At 42.4% G+C, this 14,608-nt stretch overlaps 2 non-coding genes across 2 annotated transcripts; both read right to left on the reverse strand.

The window, feature by feature from the left end:
• Positions 1–1,501: 1,501 nt before the first annotated feature.
• LOC106576519 (uncharacterized) lies at positions 1,502–3,918 on the reverse strand. The gene is made up of 2 exons (XR_014380379.1): positions 3,240–3,918; positions 1,502–3,071 (listed from the first exon to the last, which is right to left on the reverse strand). It is a non-coding gene; the product is annotated as an uncharacterized LOC106576519 (transcript).
• A 6,866-nt stretch (positions 3,919–10,784) lies between these two features.
• LOC106576508 (uncharacterized) lies at positions 10,785–14,555 on the reverse strand. Its single transcript, XR_014380380.1, has 2 exons — positions 14,270–14,555; positions 10,785–14,083 (listed from the first exon to the last, which is right to left on the reverse strand). It is a non-coding gene; the product is annotated as an uncharacterized LOC106576508 (transcript).
• Positions 14,556–14,608: the final 53 nt, after the last annotated feature.

Consider the following 14,608-nt stretch of genomic DNA (forward strand, 5'->3'; position numbering starts at 1 on the left):
TAACCTTACCAATGAAAGCTATGAAGTTACATTTATTCACTATCAAAGTGTCCTTTGACACAGCACATTTATGAGCACAAGATTTCTGAACAGGTCTCGAAACCATGCCAGATCCAGTAGAACCAACCCGACATTAGGTCCACTTAGTACAGTAGCGGCCATAGAAGCTCCACCATGGAAGCTCCACCATGGAAGCGCCATCATTCCGCACTGTAGTTCCACCAGTCTGTGTTACAGCCTCTGCATACGATACATCATGACTGATTCTATACCTCTGAGCCTCTCTCTGCACCTGGGATCCACCGAATGCTGCACTATGTCCCCCCTTCACATTGCTCTCACGTTTACCGTAATCATGTTCCCCACATCTTTTCTGTCCTTTACACTGAGCAGCTACATGTCTTCTGGATTTAAAACACAGCATTGGGGATGGGACAAATTCTCTGACATTGAAACTGATGAATCCTTTCTGTACTTTCACTTCTTTGACCCTCTTTCCTACTGATCAACCTTTTGGCCTCAATCACTCTGCTTCCTGTCACATTTCTGTAATATCATCTATGGACATAGATATTGGGACCCCATTGATGACTCCTCTCTACCTAGCATAAGCACCAGGGATATTACTTCTAGTATTCTTTCCATTAAGCTTTTCCATCAGGCTACCACAAAATATGAGCAATCTACCATTTCCAATGAACTGGGCTAATCTGACTTCACCCATCTCTTTCTCTACTGCATTGGTTAGTTGGAGCGGCTGTAAATGAGGCCCTGTGGTCTCATCAAACACCATCACCACTTTCCACTCCCACACATTATTACTCTTGCTTCTTACCTTGGCCCTCTTTATGCTTTCTTTACTAGACCATCCACTGCTTTCAGTGTCATTATCTTTATTCTTCCTGTCTTTCCACTACCAACCATTCCTTGACCCTCATCCTCCTGCTCCAGACCATCAGAACTGACAACCATTCTGTTCACATCCAAGAACAGCTGTTGCTTCTCCAACCTTTTCTCCATTTCGTCCACACTACCTCCATTTTGGCTGTCAGACTTCCAAACTTCTCATGCATCAACAACTCATTCACCCAGTTCTGACTCCACACAGTTCTCCAGGCACGGAGTCATTCAAACAAACCTCAAATCTTGTGCATCACAACACAACCTCCAAGCGAGCGCGTCCTCCTCTAGCTGACCGAACTCCTATTTGGACGTCCCTACCCCATGGAACTCCTCTTCGTGCAACAGGGTCTGTGTCCACACCAGTATAACTCACTAAATGATTAGTGTGTAGATGCAGCCATTTGATAGACAGCTCAGAGATATTTCCACTGCCTTTACAGAGAATTAAAATAGCTTTTATTTAAAGATTGGAGCCTGTGCCCTTTTCCTAACACTTGTAATGATTTCATCAGATAATGGTTGCATGGTTGGTGTTCCCAACATGATTCTGCAACGCTACCAGAGAAGAGCAAAGCTGAAAAAAAGACACTTCAATGAACACATTATCAGCCATTTATTCTGTAGTACTTTATGTATGTCTGGGAATGTACAATATCTGGGTTGGTTGAAAGAAGAAGCTCTCATTTCAGGTGGTATATTTAGTTACCATTGAACATAGCGTAACTGTATCATACCAATTCTCTATACATGTAAATACACATTAAATTATTATTCTTTTTTTCTTCCTTTGTGCATTTTGGCATTAGGCTCAGAGGTAAGTACGACATTTGGTGTACGGAAGATCTTGCTACATTAAACAGAAGGGAACAAACATTCTGAAAACTAGGCTGTTTGCAACATCAGGGCAGATGTATTGTGACATTACTCTCAAGGCCAATGCAAGGTTTATATACAGACAGAGAACAGTGGATCACATCATGTCCTCTGATTCTCCTCTCACATGTCTCTGTCTGCTGTCTGATTCTCTGTTCCCACACAGGGAACAGTCATGTGTTCTCCTCCTTGTAAACCTTCTTCATGTGGCTCCGTATGGTCTGAATCCATTGTGGCATTGGCCACATTCATGACACCTATATGTTTGTGAGCTGTCTGATGCTTCTTCAACATACTTGATGTGGTAAAGCATTTTCTACACACAGGACACATGTATGGCTTCTCCCCTGTGTGAGTCCTTATATGCACTACCAGAGATGTATTCTGGCTGAAACATTTGCCACAATCCTGGCATTGATGTGGTTTCTCCCCTGTGTGGCTCCTCATATGTAAGTTTAGGTGTCCGCGCTGAGTAAATCCTTTGCCACAATCTTGACAGTGAAACGGCTTCTCCCCTGTATGACTCCTCAAATGCCTTTTCAGGAAAGTATCCCAAGCAAAATATTTACCACAAATATGACAACACTTTGCTCCGATGTGAGTTTGTAGGTGATCTATCATACTTTCTGTGGACTGACAGAATTTTCCACACACACCACAAATATGTTCTTTATCCTGTGTGTGCGTTTGCACATGATTTAATAAAGAAGCCATGGAGTCAAATTGCTTTCCACATACCTTACAACTAGGAGCAGCATCCCAGCTTACACTGGGTCTCGAGTGTGATTTTAGATGGTTCAATTTCCTGTCCTTAACACTATGAGAACGCTGTCCTTTTACTGTCTTTGTTCTCTTTGATTTGAGTAGCTTTAACGGTAGACCTGACAGAGGTCCTCCACTCTCCATCCTGTCAATATGTCCTCTGTTTTCACTCTGAGCTGCAGAAAACACTGTACCTACTGCAGAAAAGGGCTGAGACTCTCTGGTTGGTTCTGATACACCATAGTCTTCTACATAAGGTTCTGTTTTGATCTGTTCAGTTGAGGTGCTGGGTAGAGAGTATCTCTCTCCATGTGAGGACTGAGTTGGGTTCTGATAATAGCCACTTGATACACAGCCGTAAGAATTGATAAACTCATTGAAATGATTCTCATCCTCCTGACTGATCCTTGGTTCCTCCTGTTCATCTTTAATCTGTGTGGGTTCTGGGTCCTTCTGCCCCAGACTGGGGCTCCACTCCTGCTGCTCAGGGGAAAACACCTCATCAGACACGGTGACAGTGAGCTGCTGGAGGTCTGGAGAGAATGGAGAGAAAAAAACTCAAAAGCTGACTTGAGACGTAGTTAGCCTTACAATAATTACCTTTTTACAGACCTTGGTTTTGTAACTACACTCTACAAAATTAATAAAATTGAAAGCTAATCGTAAATCATATGAAATTAACGCTATTAAAACAAACACACCTGCTCGTCTATGTAACTTGATCTGCGGCTTAGTGCGGACATCGAGCATGCTCCGTAGACGCCTGTTCTCCTGCTTTGTGTGAGAAACCTCTTCCTGGTACTCTGCTATCGTTTCTTCAACGACACCAAATATCTCCTCAGCTGCCGCTATCAATTTCTGGTTGAGAAACACTCTCAAGAAATCCATTTTAGACATTTTATAAGAAAGAAAGCTGTCTAGCTAGCTAAGTTAGCCAACTAGCTACCAACGTAAACAAAGTCAAGAAGACAAAGAGCGCTGTCAGTCTTTGTGCGTGCACGGCATAGTACATTTTGCATTGTCGCCCCCTACTGGAGCGGAAGACGCAGGTCGTGGCGATCCTGCCGATTGAATAAGTATTTCCCAATCTATTCTTGGAGGTTCTCCAGTGTCTGTATATTTTTTATTCTAGCCGAGCACATAGACAATAGACCCTTATTCTAGCCGAGCACATAGACCATAGACCCTTATTCTAGCCGAGCACATAGACCATAGACCCTTATTCTAGCCGAGCACATAGACCTACCTACCTGTATTAGGTTGCTTCTTGTGTAAATATTTTCCGTCTGGATTTTAATGATTTGTATGGAATGGTCTGCCTACCCATGTGAGAGATGCAGACTCGGTCTCAACCTTTAAGTCTTTACTGAAGACTCATCTCTTCAGTGGGTCCTATGATTGAGTGTAGTCTGGCCCAGGAGTGTGAAGGTGAACGGAAAGGCTCTGGAGCAACGAACCGCCCTTGCTGTCTCTGCCTGGCCGGTTCCCCTCTCTCCACTGGGATTCTCTGCCTCTAACCCTATTACAGGGGCTGAGTCACTGGCTTATTGGTGTTCTTCCATGACGTCCCTAGGAGGGTTGAGTCACTGACGTGGTCTTCCTGTCCGGGTTGGCGCCCCCCCTTGGGTTGTGCCGTGGCGGAGATCTTTGTGGGCTATACTCGGCCTTGTCTCAGGATGGTAAGTTGGTGGTTGAAGAAATCCCTCTAGTGGTGTGGGGGCTGTGCTTTGGCAAAGTGGGTGGGGTTATATCCTTCCTGTTTGGCCCTGTCCGGGGGTATCGTCGGATGGGGCCACAGTGTCTCCTGACCCCTCCTGTCTCAGCCTCCAGTATTTATGCTGCAGTAGTTTATGTGTCAGGGGGCTAGGGTCAGTCTGTTATATGTGGAGTATTTTTCCTGTCTTATCCGGTGTCCTGTGTGAATTTAAGTATGCTCTCTCTAATTCTCTATTTCTTTCTTTCTTTCTCTCTCTCGGAGGACCTGAGCCCTAGGACCATGCCTCAGGACTACCTGACATGATGACTCCTTGCTGTCCCCGGTCCACCTGGAAGTGCTGCTGCTCCAGTTTCAACCAGGGGCGAAAATCTGATATCAACTTTGGAGGGGACAATTACATGACATTTTCTCAAGAGCAATTCCTGAGGGGGACACCAAAAGTAGTGCTGTAACACATAGCCTACATTGTAATATGGTAAATGTATATTGAGGAACCAAAGAAATAAGGTGTTTGCCATACTCCTAACTACCAGTACCCAAAACTACACAACTAATCACAACAGCAATACCATTGCCTTTAACAAATCTTAGTTCAGTCACCAGTTTAAGTTGAGAGTGGGGGTATCCATGGCATTTTCCAATTATGTTCCTATTTTACAAGTTTAAAAAATTGAGAACCTTTCATAATGTTGCCAAACAAAGACTCAACAAACTTACCTGAGACTCCCTGTCTCTGCCAGTCTGTCCCTGCATATCTGTCCCCAACTCTGCTGTCTGTGTGCCATATGTTGCCTGCTCTGCCTAATGACATCATTGTGAAACATTTCCATTAGAATTTCATTTCTTTCTTATGAACATTTTATCAACTAGTCTTTGAGATATTAGGCTACTAGGGTTCTTACTTTGCGTTTTGGTGTACTGAAAAATACTCTGATGTCCGTCTTTTTCTGCCATTTTTCTGCCATTTTTCTACCTGGTTGGCTACACACACACAGTTTGTAGGTTATTTACAGTAGGAGATGGGCTTCTATCATCTTATCTTCTATCATTCTATATGGGCTTCTATCTAAAAGGTAGCTAGCAAATGTGAAACGGATTTCAGTGACAAGAGTTGACAGCTGTATGAGTTCACCATTTACACAACATATGCTGCAACCTTTTGTAATTTTAATAGTTTGTTTCATATTGGCTGGCTTCCAACAATAGCTGAATTTGCAAAGCTAGCAAGCACCAATTCCGTTTCAGTGGTGTTTGCTATAATCTTTGCTACCCGGGTTAAATAAAGGTGAAATAAAATAAATAAATAAAAGTTCCCTTGCGACAATTTAGCTTTTGCAACGAGACCATTAAATATATTTAAGACAATGGTAGAAGAGAGTGTAGTTCTGTTCAGTTTGGACTCCAGTTTATCGCTAACCTTATCACAGGACTTTGAAGCACTAACTTACATCATCTGCATGCTGATCTTGGAATAAATTGACGATAGCAAAGATTCCATCTTTGACGAGGCCACATAAATGGAATAGGTACTAGCTAGCTTAATAGTTAATATTTGCGCGCTAGCACTGCATATTCAGCTAGTGTGTGTGCGCGATTGACTGGATTAACCTCACGTCAGTTACGTTCATTGAGTGCCTTTCAGACAGTGGATACGACCCCTCTGTTACCTTGCCAACTAAGGAACTGGCAGTGGATCGAACCATTGTGAGGCAAAGGGTGGGGGGGGGTCGCAATCTTTTGAAACTTAAAAACGCGCTATTAAGTGTCTATAATCAGCACAGTTGCTTTCATTGCGTGTTATTAATATTATTTAAATGACATAGTTATGTTTCAGTGATATATTGGGGGGGACAAATCATATTTTTCCCAGGATGGGGGGGTCGTGTCCCCCCCGTCCCCCCCGGGATTTCCGCCCCTGGTTTCAACTGTTCTGCCTGCGGCTATGGAACCCTGACCTGTTCACCGGACGTGCTACCTGTCCCAGACCTGCTGTTTTCAACTCTCTAGACAGCAGGAGCGGTAGAGATACTCTCAATGATCGGCTATGAAAAGCCAACTGACATTTACTCTTGAGGTGCTGACTTGTTGCACTCTCGACAACTGTGATTATTATTATTTGACCATGCTGGTCATTTATGAACATTTGAACATCTTGGCCATGTTCTATTATAATCTCCACCCGGCACAGCCAGAGGAGGACTGGCCACCCCTCATAGCCTGGTTCCTCTCTAGGTTTCTTCCTAGGTTTTGGCCTTTCTAGGGAGTTTTTCCTAGCCACCGTGCTTCTACACCTGCATTGCTTGCTGTTTGGGGTTTTAGGCTGGGTTTCTGTACAGCACTTTGAGATATCAGCTGATGTAAGAAGGGCTATATAAATACATTTGATTTGATTTGATTAGTAGACTGCAGAACTGGTGGCGCTGCTACAGCACTACTGGTGCAAATCTGAAGTTTAGATCAATCAATGCCTCCCTAGATCACTAAAGTACACCAAAAATAGAATACACCATACTGCTATCACTAATCCAACATTCTCATGTCTGCAATTAATTAAAGGAAGAGGAGAGTGAGTAGTGATGTACAATGCCTTCAGAAAGTATTCATACCCTTGACTTATTCCACGTTTTGTTGTTAGCCTGAATTCAAAATGTATTAAAAAATGTATATCTCACCCATCTACACACAGTACCTCATAATGACAAAGTGAAAATATGTTTTTAGAAATACATAAATATATAATTTAAATAGGTATTCACACCACTGAGTCAATACTTTGTAGAAGCACCTTTGGAGGCGATTACAGATTTTAGTTGTCTTGGGTATATCTAACAGCTTTGCACATCTGGATTTGGGGATTTTCTCAAGCTCTGTTAAGTTAGATGGGGAGCGGCGATGAACAGCAATCTTCAATTCTTTCCACAGATTTTCAATGGGATTCAAGTTTGGGCTTTGGCTGGGCGACTCAATAACTTATATTGTTCTGAAGTCATTCCTATGTTGTTTTGGCTGTATGCTTAGGGTCACTGTCCTGTTGCAATGCAAATATTCACCCCAGTCCAAGGTCATTTGCACTCTGAAGCAGGTTTTCATTAAGTATTTGCCTCTATTCATTGTTCCCTCTATCCTTACCAGTCTTCTAGTCCCTGCTGCTGAAAAGCATCCCCATAGCATGATGCTGCCTCCACCATGCTTCACGGTAGGGATGGTTTTTGACGGGTGATGAGCTGTGCCTAGTTTTCTCCAGGCAAAGCGCTTTGCATTCAGGCCAAAGTGTTACATTTCTCTCATCAGACCACATAATCTTTTGCCTTATGATCTCAGTCTTTCACATGCCTTTTTGCAAACTCCAGGCATGCTGTCATGTGCCTTTTTCTCAGGAGTGGCTTCTGTCTGGCCACTCTCCCATAAAGCCCAGATTGGTGAAGTGCTGTAGAGACTGTTGTATTTTTGGCAGGTTCTCCCATCACAGCCAAGGAACTCAGTGTTCATTGCGTTCTTGGTCACCTCCCTGATGAAGGTCCTTCTTGCCCGGTTGCTCAGTTTGGTTGGACGGCAAGCTCTAGGCAGAGTCTGGGTAGTTCCACATTTTTTCAATTTCCCAATGATGGAGACCACTGAGCTCTCGGAAACTTTCAACACTCTAGACATTGTTTTATACCCTTCCCCAGCTATATGCCTCATCACAATTTTATCTCAGAGATCTAGTGAGTTCCTTGGACTTCATGGTATAGATTCTGCTCTGACATGCACTTCTACTTTAAGTTTTTATTGGCGAATCGCAACCAACTGGCAGGTGCATACACCACCACCTACTGTTCTGGAGTGTGAGGCCGGTCACGACCTATATATACCACTATATTCTCTCAACTCACCCTGAATTTCTAATAAAATAAAATAATTCCCTACAAACCTCACTACTCCCGTCATCCCCACATAAAATACCACCTACTCCCCATTTCCGTCCAACCTCTCTGACCCTGTCAAACAACCTCTCCCTTTCTACATCACACGTTTAAAAAAATAATAGCCTGTTCCGTTTCCTCTACCATACAGCCATTACACATTCCAGTATCATGTTTCCCTATCAATTTCCACGAGGAATTAAATCCCGTATGCCCTAATCTCATCCTACACAACATAACTTTATCCATTCTGTTCCCATTATAACACTATTTCCAGTACAGATTTCCTTGTACTATAAAAATGCCTGCCCTTACTAATTTCATCCCATTGTCTCTGTCAGCAATCTAACCCATTTTCCAAATCAATGTTTTCATTTCCTCTCTACCCAACTGCACCTGTATATCCACAATATTATTTTTCACTGCTTTTTCTGCTATTATATCTACTATATCATTTCCATTAACTCCTTTATGAGCTGGAATCCAACAGAACTGAATTTCAATACCATTTTTTTTGTAAGCCCAACAACAGCATTTTTCTACCCATAAATCCTCATGTTCTGACTTTCAAAACAAAATCTAATTTTATTTGTCACATGCACGTTTAGCACATGTCATTGCAGGTATAGCGAAATGGTTTTCAGATCTGAAACTACACAAAACTGATGCAGAGTCCGAACATATTGCTATTCTTCCTGGTTGCAGCTCCTCTATTCATTGCAATCCAACAACTATCGCAACCATTTCTGTTGAATCTACAGATAAATCACTTGTTAGTCTCTTGCATAGATTAACATCGAACTCAGGAATAAATGCACCTGCTGCTGTCTTCCCATTCATGGGATCCTTTGAACCATCTGTATGCACTACAAGACAATAATAAAACTGATTAGTAATATATTGATCCACTATTGTTGCTACATGATATTCACACCACTTTTTCTTCGATCAGGCTAAAATCGACATGTGGTCTTGTATAAAACCACAGTGACACATTTCCTATTGCCACAGATGGACTCAGGGACCTTATAGGGCCATCTTTATAACCCCCTTTTCCAAATCTCTCTCTTGATATCTTTCATATTCCCAGCAGTCTTCCAATACTGTCAGTGTAGGATGATCTACCATACTACCCTTCAGTCTTGCCCAGTACGCCAGGGATTGCTTAACTCATCTAAGGGATAGTGGCATTTCCCCAGTATCTACTTGTAAAGCCCCAACCGATGTAGTTTTAAATGCACCATAGCACATCCTGAGTGCCCTCGCTTGCATCCTATCAAGGGGCAAAAGCGATATAAAAGCCGCAGAACCATATACAAAGCACCCATAATCTATAGACAATCTCATCAAAGTACAATAAATATTCAGTAAGATTGCCTATCTGCCCCCTCTGACATACACTGTCAACTGTGGGACCTTATATAGACAGGTGTGTTTTTAAATCATGTCTGAACAAATGAATTGGCCACAGGTGGACTCCAATCAAGTCTAGCGTCATCTCAAGGATGATCAAAGGAAATTGGATGCACCTTGTAACGGTTTTGACTTGAGGTTATTGTTTATAGCAGAGAAAATATTGGTTTCTCCTTTTGGTTTGGGAGGGAATGAGTCCCATCTGGTCCGTCAAGTCTACACCAATACAAAGGACTCATGTAAAAGTCAGGATGGACATACACTTTTCATAAACCCTTAAAACATTGGAAATAACTTGAAAACAACTGTTCTTCTGCGTGGTTGTATTAACAACATAAATGATCACACACATATAATAATATAACAAATAATGAGTTCTGGTTCCTCCAGAAAAGTCCTGTACCTCGGGCCTAAAAGAGTCCATCCCGGTAAAGGAGTTCAGGGAACTCAAGTGACCTTAGTCACGTAATGTTGGTCCGTTCATACAAGTGTAGCGTAAACCCAGTCTCAATCAATCAAAATAACAATTATTTTACCACACAACCATAAAGCGTATCAAATCTTAATAAGTCCTCAACTACAACTAACTACATAAATCATCACTGTATACATCACACCAAAACAAATGAAATACCATATACAAAAAGGTTGTAGTCAGTCGGTCAGTCAGACAAGCCAATCCGCTAACAGATCTCCAGCGGAGGAAGGCCATGAAGAACAACGGAGAAGTGTAGTCCAACGGAAGCAAAGAGTGGATCCGATCCTGGGTAAACTTGCTATTAGGCTACAAAAGCACACTTTTAAAGGCAACAAAACAAACGGAATAGAGAGCTTCGTAACTGATGGGTGACCACATCCTCGTTCGTGTCTCCATCACAACCCCACTTTTGCACAGCTGAGGCTGGCTATTTAATTGGTAATTAAAGGGGAAGCGCCCTATTGGAAGGAGAAGCGCTGAGACGGTTCAGACAAATTCAGGGCCTCACAACCTGAGCTAAGGAGTGTGATTATGTCAATGAGATTTCTCTATTTCATTTTCAATACATTTCTAAAAACATGTTTTCACTACGTCATTATGGGGTATTGTGTGTAGATGGGTGTGAAAAAATGAATCCATTTTGAGTACAGGCAGTAACACAACAAAATGTGGAATAAGTCCAGGGGTATGAATACTTTCTGAAGGCACAGTATTTTATAGAAATAAAAACAGTAGATTGAGAGAACGACATGTTTTAATGCACCTCTTGTATTGTCTGAAACACTCCCTACACAGGAAACTACTGCCATGTTGTCAGGAGGATTTACATCAGGTTGTCATTATGTTTTCTCCCTCTTGTGAATGTTCTCGTACCTTCTAGGGGACTTCATCCACTTGAAGCATTTAGCAACAATCAAATCAATTTTCTTTTTGTGACATGTTTTGTAAGCAACAGGTGTAGACTAACAGTGAAACATAATTGCACTGTCTTACCCAGAGCAACTTTGTCAGTACATTCAAAACAGGTAAAACAACCACATACAGTGCCTTGCGAAAGTATTCGGCCCCCTTGAACTTTTCGACCTTTTGCCACATTTCAGGCTTCAAACATAAAGATATAAAACTGTATGTGAAGAATCAACAACAAGTGGGACACAATCATGAAGTGGAACGAAATTTATTGGATATTTCAAACCTTTTTAACAAATAAAAAACTGAAAAATTGGGCGTGCAAAATTATTCAGCCCCTTTACTTTCAGTGCAGCAAACTCTCTCCAGAAGTTCAGTTAGGATCTCTGAATGATCCAATGTTGACCTAAATGACTAATGATGATAAATAGAATCCACCTGTGTGTAATCAAGTCTCCGTATAAATGCACCTGCTCTGTGATAGTCTCAGAGGTCCGTTTAAAGCGCAGAGAGCATCATGAAGAACAAGGAACACACCAGGCAGGTCCGAGATACTGTTGTGGAGAAGTTTAAAGCCGGATTTGGATACAAAAAGATTTCCCAAGCTTTAAACATCCCAAGGAGCACTGTGCAAGCGATAATATTGAAATGGAAGGAGTATCAGACCACTGCAAATCTACGAAGACCCGGCCGTCCCTCTAAACTTTCAGCTCATACAAGGAGAAGACTGATCAGAGATGCAGCCAAGAGGCCCATGATCACTCTGGATGAACTGCAGAGATCTACAGCTGAGGTGGGAGACTCTGTCCATAGGACAACAATCAGTCGTATACTGCACAAATCTGGCCTTTATGGAAGAGTGGCAAGAAGAAAGCAATTTCTTAAAGATATCCATAAAAAGTGTCGTTTAAAGTTTGCCACTAGCCACCTGGGAGACACACCAAACATGTGGAAGAAGGTGCTCTGGTCAGATGAAATCAAAATCGAACTTTTTGGCAACAATGCAAAACGTTATGTTTGGCGTAAAAGCAACACAGCTCATCACCCTGAACACACCATCCCCACTGTCAAACATGGTGGTGGCAGCATCATGGTTTGGGCCTGCTTTTCTTCAGCAGGGGCAGGGAAGATGGTTAAAATTGATGGGAAGATGGATGGAGCCAAATACAGGTCCATTCTGGAAGAAAACCTGATGGAGTCTGCAAAAGACCTGAGACTGGGACGGAGATTTGTCTTCCAACAAGACAATGATCCAAAACATAAAGCAAAATCTACAATGGAATGGTTCACAAATAAACATATCCAGGTGTTAGAATGGCCTAGTCAAAGTCCAGACCTGAATCCAATCGAGAATCTGTGGAAAGAACTGAAAACTGCTGTTCACAAACGCTCTCCATCCAACCTCACTGAGCTCGAGCTGTTTTGCAAGGAGGAATGGGCAAAAATGTCAGTCTCTCGATGTGCAAAACTGATAGAGACATACCCCAAGCGACTTACAGCTGTAATCGCAGCAAAAGGTGGCGCTACAAAGTATTAACTTAAGGGGGCTGAATAATTTTGCACAGCCAATTTTTTGGTTTTTTATTTGTTAAAAAAGTTTGAAATATCCAATAAATTTCGTTCCACTTCATAATTGTGTCCCACTTGTTGTTGATTCTTCACAAAAAATTACAGTTTTATATCTTTATGTTTGAAGCCTGAAATGTGGCAAAAGGTCGAAAAGTTCAAGGGGGCCGAATACTTTCGCAAGGCACTGTATCAAGTCACTGGAAGAAAAATATTTTCTCAAAGCGGCTGAGTGAAACATGTATCATAAACAAGGTCTACAGGCAGTATTTTCTACACTAAACTATTCTGTGCATTGTCATTATGTCTTCCCAAACTTCCAGTCTATGCAAAGCCTCTGCCAGCCATGGCAGTGACGCCTTCTCTTCCATGTGAAATCTCATGCCAGGTTGACTGGGTGCTAGTGCTGAAATACGTCACAAAGATGGCAATGATATGGTTTTTCCCATGTGGATCTTCATGTGTAGTTTCCGGTGATAATTCTGCTTGAATTCTTGGCCACAACACTGCCCTTATATGGTTTCACCCCTGTATGAGTCCTCATGTGGACTGTCAGATCAGGGTTTCTGCTGAAACATTTGCCACAAACAGGGCAGCGATGTGGTTTCTCCCCAGAGTGGCTCTTCATATGCACAGCCAGGTTTCCACTCTGACTGAATCCTTTGCCACAATCCTGGCATTGATGTGGTTTCTCCCCTGTGTGGCTCCTCATATGTAAGTTTAGGTGTCCGCGCTGAGTAAATCCTTTGCCACAATCTTGACAGTGAAACGGCTTCTCCCCTGTATGACTCCTCAAATGCCTTTTCAGGAAAGTATCCCAAGCAAAATATTTACCACAAATATGACAACACTTTGCTCCGATGTGAGTTTGTAGGTGATCTATCATACTTTCTGTGGACTGACAGAATTTTCCACACACACCACAAATATGTTCTTTATCCTGTGTGTGCGTTTGCACATGATTTAATAAAGAAGCCATGGAGTCAAATTGCTTTCCACATACCTTACAACTAGGAGCAGCATCCCAGCTTACACTGGGTCTCGAGTGTGATTTTAGATGGTTCAATTTCCTGTCCTTAACACTATGAGAACGCTGTCCTTTTACTGTCTTTGTTCTCTTTGATTTGAGTAGCTTTAACGGTAGACCTGACAGAGGTCCTCCACTCTCCATCCTGTCAATATGTCCTCTGTTTTCACTCTGAGCTGCAGAAAACACTGTACCTACTGCAGAAAAGGGCTGAGACTCTCTGGTTGGTTCTGATACACCATAGTCTTCTACATAAGGTTCTGTTTTGATCTGTTCAGTTGAGGTGCTGGGTAGAGAGTATCTCTCTCCATGTGAGGACTGAGTTGGGTTCTGATAATAGCCACTTGATACACAGCCGTAAGAATTGATAAACTCATTGAAATGATTCTCATCCTCCTGACTGATCCTTGGTTCCTCCTGTTCATCTTTAATCTGTGTGGGTTCTGGGTCCTTCTGCCCCAGACTGGGGCTCCACTCCTGCTGCTCAGGGGAAAACACCTCATCAGACACGGTGACAGTGAGCTGCTGGAGGTCTGGAGAGGAGAGAGGGATGAAATAGAAAACTCATGAGCTGACGACGTAATTAGCGAGGGTTACAATAATCATCTTCTTACAGACACTTGTTTTGTAACTAGCTAGTTACACTCTCAAACAGTAAATACAAATTGATAGCTTAACATGTTTCATATTAAATTAATGTTGAAAAAACAAACACACACCTGCTCGACTATGTGACTTGATCTGCGGCTTAGTGCGGACATCGAGCATGCTCCGTAGATGCCTGTTCTCCTCCTTTGTGCGATAAACCTCTTCCTGGTACTCTGCTATCGTTTCTTCAACGACACCAAATATCTCCTCAGCTGCCGCTATCAATTTCTGGTTGAGAAACACTCTCAAGTTCTCTATTTTAGACATTTTTTTAAATAAAGAAAGCTGTCTAGCTAGCTAAGTTAGCCAGCTAGCTACCAACGTAAACTAAGTCAAGAAGACAAAGAGCGCTGTCAGTCTCTGTGTGGACGGCATAATACATGTTGCACTGTCGCCCCCTGCTGGAGCGG

This window comes from Salmo salar, chromosome 02 (assembly GCF_965601325.2).
Source record: "Salmo salar chromosome 02, fSalSal1, whole genome shotgun sequence".
In the NCBI taxonomy this organism is placed as follows: Eukaryota; Metazoa; Chordata; class Actinopteri; order Salmoniformes; family Salmonidae; genus Salmo; species Salmo salar.